Here is a 7,722-nt window from a genome sequence, read left to right on the forward strand (position 1 = left end):
CCTTCGGGGACCTTGGTCCCTCACTAGCAGTTAAGAGAAGCCGCTGGTTGCTAAGGACCAGGGGAGCAACTGGTGACTAAGTCACCAAGGAGCTCCTATCCTATGCAAACTGTTTCTAGAGTGTGTGATCCACAAGGGAAGAAAAAGGAAAGTCTCTGATGGCCGTGAGGTCAACACTGTCATTGTCCCCATTTTGCAGATGAGGAAGCTGAGGCTCAGAAAAATAAAGACCACACACAGGAGATGGCAGAAGTGGGAGGACCTTCGTACCAGACCTTTGCACTGGTACGAGGGTCATCACCTACACACAGGGCTTATAGCAGGGAAGGGAGGAGCAAAGCAAAGGCACCGGGTGGCCCCTGACTGCAGCAGGCACGCGCCAATTTTGCCATAGGCTCTCATTCTTAAAAATATTTCTGGCCAGGCGTAGTGGTGCATACCTTTAAGCCCAGCATTCAGGAGGCTGAGGCAGGAGAATCACTTCAAGAACAGCCTGAACTATATAGTGAGTTCAAGACCAGCCCAGACTGCATAGTGAGACTTAATCGCAAAAAAAAAAAAAAAAAAAAAAAACATAAAACTATTTCCAGCCAGGCATGGTGATAGATACCCGTTATCCCAGCTACGGGAGAAGCCAAGATAAAAGCACCATAAGTTCAAGGCCAGCCTGGGCAATTTAGAAAGACTCTCAATTTTAAAATAAATAAAGCTAAGGAAGAGTGAGCCATGGGCATGCCAAGGAGAGAACAAGTCAGCGTCTCCCAAGAATCAGCCATGCTGGAACTTGGGGGCTGAATAAGAAAGCAAAGAGCCATCCTCCCTGGGAAGCAGCACAAGCCACAGGCCAGCGAGAGAGCAACTCAGTGTCTTCTGTGAGCCTACCAGCAGGTGGGCTAAGAATCAAACGTCCCGTGCACACACGAACACACACCATTAACAACTGGATGGTTTCAAGATCAGCCAGAGTTGATATCAACTAAGTACATAAAGCAACTAAATGCTTGTATTGTTTGGTTGACTTGGGGCCAGAGGTCTGAGCATCTCTTGGGAGGATGACAGTACGCAATATAACAAATATGGGGATTTCCTTCTATCCTCTCTTTGAAGGCAGATATTGTTTTCACTGTTCTGCTTGTTTTGCTCTATTCAATAGTTTCATAGGTTTTATAGCATTCTGTTTTTGGTTTGATTTTGCTATACCTGATTGAATGGACAACTATTGTGAAGATAAGGAGGTATACTACAGTACCTATTACTGTTATCCCGGTACCCTGCAGTGAAGTTCTGTACCAGCTTCACTGCATTGTCTTGATGGGCTTTGTTCTGTCTTGTTTTGTTGTATTTACTATTTTTAAAATTAAATAAGTAAATAAAGCTAAGGATGTAGCCTAATGGTACCATGCTCGCCTAGCATACATAAGCCGCTGGGTTCAATATCCAGTACCACAAGCACACACACAAAAAAATCTAAGCATCATTTCTCAACGTTCCCAGCAGAAAGCTCCAGGACCATACCACAGTCGTGTTTGGGCTCCTGTTCCCTGTGCCCAAGTTTAACTCACTCCAGCACAAAATCTTAGGCAGATACAAAGATCTGATCACCTGTTCCATGCAGCTACAGTGTGTCCCAGCCAAGCCCCCTCCGTAACTGTGGAAGGTAGAGCAGTGTCCTCCAGAAAGAGCTCTCTCTGGTGACCACTGGAACCTCTGAATGCAACCTCATTTGAAAATAGGGTCTTTGCCAATGTAATCAGTTAAGGGTGTTGACGTGAGATGATGGATTACCCAGGTGGGTCCTAAAGCCAAGGACAAGTGCCCCTAGAAGACTATGAGACTAGAGAGCTAGTGTGTGTGTGTGTGTGTGTGTGTGTGTGTGTGTGTGTGTGTGTCTGCGCACACACGCACGTTTTACTCACAACTGAATCCAGGGCCTTCACACTGAGTTATATGCCCAGCCCCTTTTAATTTTTATTTTGTGATGAGGTCCTGGATGGCCCAGGCAGGGCTCAAACTTGCCATCCTGCTGCCTGAGTCTCCAGGAGTTTTAGGGTTAGAGGCATGTGCCACCACACCCAGCTAAGATATTTGTTGTTTTAAAATGCCCAATGTATGGTCATTTGTCACGGCAGCCCACGCTCGGACACTCACATCACTCAGCTCCCATAGCCAAAGAAGATGGAGGCTCATGTTGAAGGGGACAAGGACCAATCTCACCCACCCAGCTCCCCTATGGACCTGGTCAGGCATGGAAGACACTTCAGATCAGGTCTTTCTTTCGGACTTAGCTCTGAGTCCTCACACCACTGGATACACATGCATGCGGACATATACATATACACACAGGGACTTAGGTCTCCTCCTCATGAACACCTCACATAACATCCCTCACTGAGGTTTCCCGTACTGTGTGCTTTTCCCTTTGGGCACAACTGTCATGCTCCCGATGTGTCCTGTCAATGCTTTGAGGGCAGGGACTAAAGCTCCTTTCTTGGTGGCAGACAGTGACACCTCACCTGTGTCAGGTGTCTTGCTCTCATGTACCAAGCACAGCAGAATCAGAGATAGCAGAGCAGATCCAGACCTGGACCCTAGGTGCTCATGCAGGGATGGTGGGTCAGCAAGCTGCCATTGCTAACGTCACACTCTGCCTAAGACTTCCTGGCTGGTACAGCCCGCTTTGGCTCTGCATTGGGTGGTGACCAGAGTCCTCAGTCCAAAGGCACAATGGAGAATGGGTACCCAGGGTCCTGAAGGAACAGGGATGACCACCAGGCTGCCAAGTCCAGTGGTCCTTGCTCTCCAAGAGTGTCCCACAGCACCTAATATTTAACTTGCAGGGACATACAACAGGAAGGCCATGTCCCTGCCCTGGGCCCATCTGCTGGCTTTGGCTTCTGTGGCTTCTTGACGAAGGTATCCCTTTGCCCTCAAATGTCACTCATTGACCCGTACCTTTGGTCAGCTTCCCTGGTGACTGTGCCCTCTCCCACCTGAGCAGAATGGCCATTATAAAGCAGGTGGCCAGCACTAGGGCAGAGATGGGGGCACAGCCTCCCGCTACTGGGCCCTTTTGACCTGCAGAGACCCCGCCCCATAATTCTGTCCCTCGTCTTCCTGGTGACATTTGGAGGCCTTAATCCATGTGCCTCTTTTTAAAATCCTTTTGCAGAGAAAGGAGATTGAAGAGTCGGGGATGAAGAAACAAAGAAAGATGAATGTGCCTGAACTTTTGTTATGATTTAAAAGTGTCTTCTAGGATGTCAATCTTCTAGGATGTCTGTAAACAGCTCAGAGGAAGTCTGCAAAGAGAAGTAAACTGATTCATCATAAAGTCATTTCAAAAATTCTCTTTCTGAATATAAAATGAAATGTTTAATTAATTCCACATACCGCATGCAGCACATGGCCTCCCTTCTGCATGAGAACAAATACATGAATGAATAAATTGAACAGGCCCTGACATATGCCAGGCCCTGCATTAAATGCCTCACACACATTACCTTAATTACTCTTGGCTGTGGTCCGGCCAGGGAAACTGTAAAATGTAACCCCATTTTACAGTTAGAGACAGAGATTTGCCCCAAGTCACTCTGCCACCAGCTGCTGAGGGCTGTGTGACACTTTGCACAGTTTGGTAAATACAGCTGCCAACTTCCTGGCGTGCTGAAAAAGAGCTTCGTTTTACATGAATTCTTAAAGAAGTCTGTTGGGATCCACAAATATCTAAGGCCCCTGGATTTGCTCTGACAGTGCCTGTGACACAAAGGGGCAGCCTGCAGGGCGCTCTCACTCGGTGAAACTAAGGCTTCTTCCGGCCCCACTGTCCTCTGTTAAATGCGTGAAAACCATGGGCCTGCTAGGAAACACCTCGCAGAAATGCAGACGTGAGGTGGTTAGTGGGCAAAGGCTTTCTCCATCCCACAGGAGTGGCCTGGGCATGCCTTCTACTGGGCACTGGTGTAGATCCAGGCTTGAGGTTGTTTTCTTTTTTCTTTTTTTTTCTTTGTACCAGGTATCCAACTCATGACCTCGGGCTTGCAAGACTAGCGCTTATGCCGCTGAACTAAATCCCCGGCTTGAGGTTGTTTTTAAGAGATATGAGAGCACTCTAGTCCCATCCAGATGCCAGCAGCTTTTACTGGCACATCCTGCCTTCCCATGATCCAGGCAGGGATTCAGACAGATGGCCCAGCAGGATTCTCAAAATCCTCTGACCCATCAAGACTGAGATATTGCGCCTAGCTAAGACCACAGAGCGTCCCAGGCACCCCTGAACAGGCAGGCAGGCATCAGCGGCTCAGAATTCGAGAATGCCCAGCGCTGCACGCACCTCTATGGTAAACTGATGGGGGGGGGGGGTACGGGGTCTAAAAAATAAGTTTATAGCAGTCTGAGGTGATGCCACAAGCCTGTAATCCAGCACTCTGGGAGGCTAAGGAAGGATTTGCAACTCTGAGCCCGGGCTGGACAATTTAACGACTTAGTGAGATATTTTTTCAAAAAAAAAAAAAAAAAAAAGGACTGGGGTGTAGCTCCAAGCAAAGGTTCAATGCCTAGTACAAAAGAAAAAAAAAAGCACACTCTGGTACACCTTCCCAATCACAAAGCACTGCAATCAGCTACCGACTGATACGAAGCAAAGGAAAAAAAACGTCTGAAAGCTGCTCCTCCTCTCCAGCCTGTACCACTGCTGGCCAGGAATAATGGTCACCGGTCCGGTTCTGTCGCGTTCCCTGGATGGCCAGTCACCCTATGACGCATAGCAGAGATTTGGCACCCTCCTTCTTGCTCGTTTTTACAAAAGAACAATTTATCAAACCCGCAGCTCAGCTCTCCTCATTACGTAAAACAGCAGACCCCACCTAAACGCCCGCGTCCGCCGCTCCCGCGCTGCTGCGGGGCCACGTGCTGCGTTCTGGGCGCTCCGCATGCGCTTGAGCGGCGCGGGTGCGCGCCAGCTCCACGCTTTACGGTAGGCGCGGCGCGCAGGGCAACCACGTGGCGGCGGAACCGAGGCCGGGCGGGAATGCGCGGAATGTGCGGCGCGGCCTCGCGCGGCTTCCAGCCACGGCCCCGGGTCCCACGGCGCGCTCCCGCCTCCTACCCCTCCCTGGGCCGCACCCCGCCGGCTCCCCCGAACTCGTCGGAACCAGTGGAGCCCCATGCCAATATCCTACGGGCCTTGGGCAGTAAGCATGATCCATCGGCCCCAGAACTTTGCAAGAGATCTGAATACGCGTCCAGCTGCCAGTTCCTATGGCGCGGGCCGAGGTGTCCCCGAGGAGGGTGTAGGACGTTGAGTGGGTGACCTTCTGCCCAAACCTGGAAAAAGTTTCCCTTCCTGTCCCCTCCTTGGCTAGGGTCCAGAGACCAAGAACTGACTAGCTCGGCATAGGAAAAGACCCTCTTCTCCCAATCTTCCCGACGGCTTGGGAAAGGACAGAGACGCTGTGGAGCTCCCAGGAAGCTAGATGGAGGGGAATGGGGATGCAGGGCGCTCTCACAGCCAGTCTTCCCCAGAAAAGGAGGGGTGACCAATCCTGGAGGCGCAGGCGCCCACGCGTGTCCGTCCCGCAGCTCCTGCGCCTTCGCTGGCGCGAGGGTCCGCTCTGCGTTAGTGGGGCGGTGATCCCATCCGGTTTCTTCTCTACCTCAGATGGTGGTAGTTTTGGCCTCCATCTGGGCGCCCACTCCGCACCACCTAGTCTGAGCCGGGCCGACGCCCGGAGCAAGGAGGTCGACTAATTCCTGAGATCTGGATTTTTATACAGCTCAGAGCACAGGCGATGCATTTTGAGGGGCAGGCTGAGGCAGTTTTAAAGTTGTGCTTTTCCCCCTCGGAATCTCAACTATTGATGGAGCCAGGGCTTCCCACCTGTTAGGTTTACTTTTAAACTCGCGTGCACTCCTGCCTGCAGCCGAGTTGGTAAAGATACCCCGACCCTCGACTGAGGAGCGAGGTAGTATTATGGTGACAAGACATCTGGGGCGAGGGCTGCGGCCACGCGTGACCGTGGCGTGTGGATTTCGGGGCTGCAATGCACCCCGCCCCCAGCTTTGGAGCACCTAAGATCCACGCCGCGTGGCCCGGGCGGAGCTGCGGCAGCACGTGGGCCGCCATGCGCGCCCCCAAAGCATGCGCTGTGGGGGAAGGGAAGCCCGAGCGCCCCCGAAACACTGGAGCCGCTTTCGGAAGCCTTTTCCAGGGCGATTTAAGGGCTTAACAATGGCAAACTCGCAAAGCCTGAGCCAAGCCCTTTCAAGTCACCGCCAGGTATGCGGCAGCAGGTGACCCCACCTGGGTGCGCCCGCCTGCCGCCTGAGTCCGCTCCGGAGGTGGGCTGCAGAAGGTCCACACCCGCTCCAGGTTGGCTCTGAGCCCGCGCTCTTCCCCAAAGCCCCCAGCGGGGGCGGCGCGCAGCCGCGCTGCGTCCTGGGGTCTGCGCCGCGGCGCGCGGGTTCTTGAATGAGCGCGCTCCCTTTGCCTGTTGAATGAAGGTTCCCACAGCCAGGGACGGTTGCAAACGCGCCTGCGGCGGAATTCGCCCTCTCTCGGCGACCGTCCGCCAGACCTCGGTCACCGGGGCGGGGGCCAAGGAAAGACAGTGGAAAGGTGGGTTGAAATTACTTGGGATTTTTCTTTCCAATCATTGCGACCCCTTTTCGACTGGACCCCTGGCTCTTTGTCTCCAAATGGTCACCGAGAAATAAGCTCAGAAAGAACTCTAAATGAGCCCAAAATGTGCAGTTCCTGCTTGATAGTGGGTTTTTAAAAGACAAGGAGAATGTTTTTTTAATGCAATACAAAAGTTTTTAAAACTTGCTTTTTCTCTTAAAAATATCAAAATCAAAGTGCGTCCTTTGGGTCTCTTGAACCAAAGGAACTTAAAGACCTGAATCTTCTGGCCCCCTCGGGGACTCCAGGGCTCGCCAAGCAGGCTTCCCCGGGGTGGGGGCTGGGCGCGAACGCTCCCCGCCGGGCCCCAAATTCCAGCGCCTCCCCCGCGGGTTCCTGGACAGCTCTTCACGCCAGCCGGCTGGGCTTGCACTTTTGCGCCCGCCCCTGGGCCGGGAAATCAACGAAGTTCCTCATCGAGATCTGCCGGGTCCGCCTAGTAACAGCGCCGCGCCCCCATTGGCTCATGCTAATTCCAGTTCCCTGTGTCTTTCCCGCGGTGGGGGACGCTCTCCTCGGGACCCGGAGCCCCTGTCGCCTGGGAGGTCGAACCCCTTTATGCCCCGCCGCCCCTCACCGGTGTGCATCGGCCTGGGCCTGTCGCACGCGGGCCTCGGACCCCTCGCCTCCGGGGACGGGCGCCGCCTGTGATAGCGCGGGGCCTCATAAATCATCCGGGCAACCGCCCGGTCGAGATTTTATGAATGAAAAAGTAGCCGGGCCGCCCTCGTGCGCGAGCTGATGCTCTGAGGCTTCCCGATGCCCACGGCCGGCATAAGCGTGGGCGCGACCTGCCTGGGCCACCATAGCCTCCCAGGTGTGAGTGGGGGTCATTGCTCTCCAAGGACCCGGAATATTAGTAACCCTACTCATTCTCCGCGGGGGAGGGGACGAAGAGGAAGACACTTCGAAGGGGTGGTCGCATCTTGCAATGTGCACCCTGGGGAGAGAGAGAGGGTTTTTGCATCCGTTTCCATTAAATCTTTATTTTGGGGGGCAACCGTGGGTTGACAACGTGAAAACACATCCACTGGGAAGTAAATGAA

Source organism: Cavia porcellus, unplaced genomic scaffold, assembly GCF_034190915.1.
Source record: "Cavia porcellus strain 051 isolate PalLab524CR breed Dunkin Hartley unplaced genomic scaffold, mCavPor4.1 scaffold_17, whole genome shotgun sequence".
In the NCBI taxonomy this organism is placed as follows: domain Eukaryota; kingdom Metazoa; phylum Chordata; class Mammalia; order Rodentia; family Caviidae; genus Cavia; species Cavia porcellus.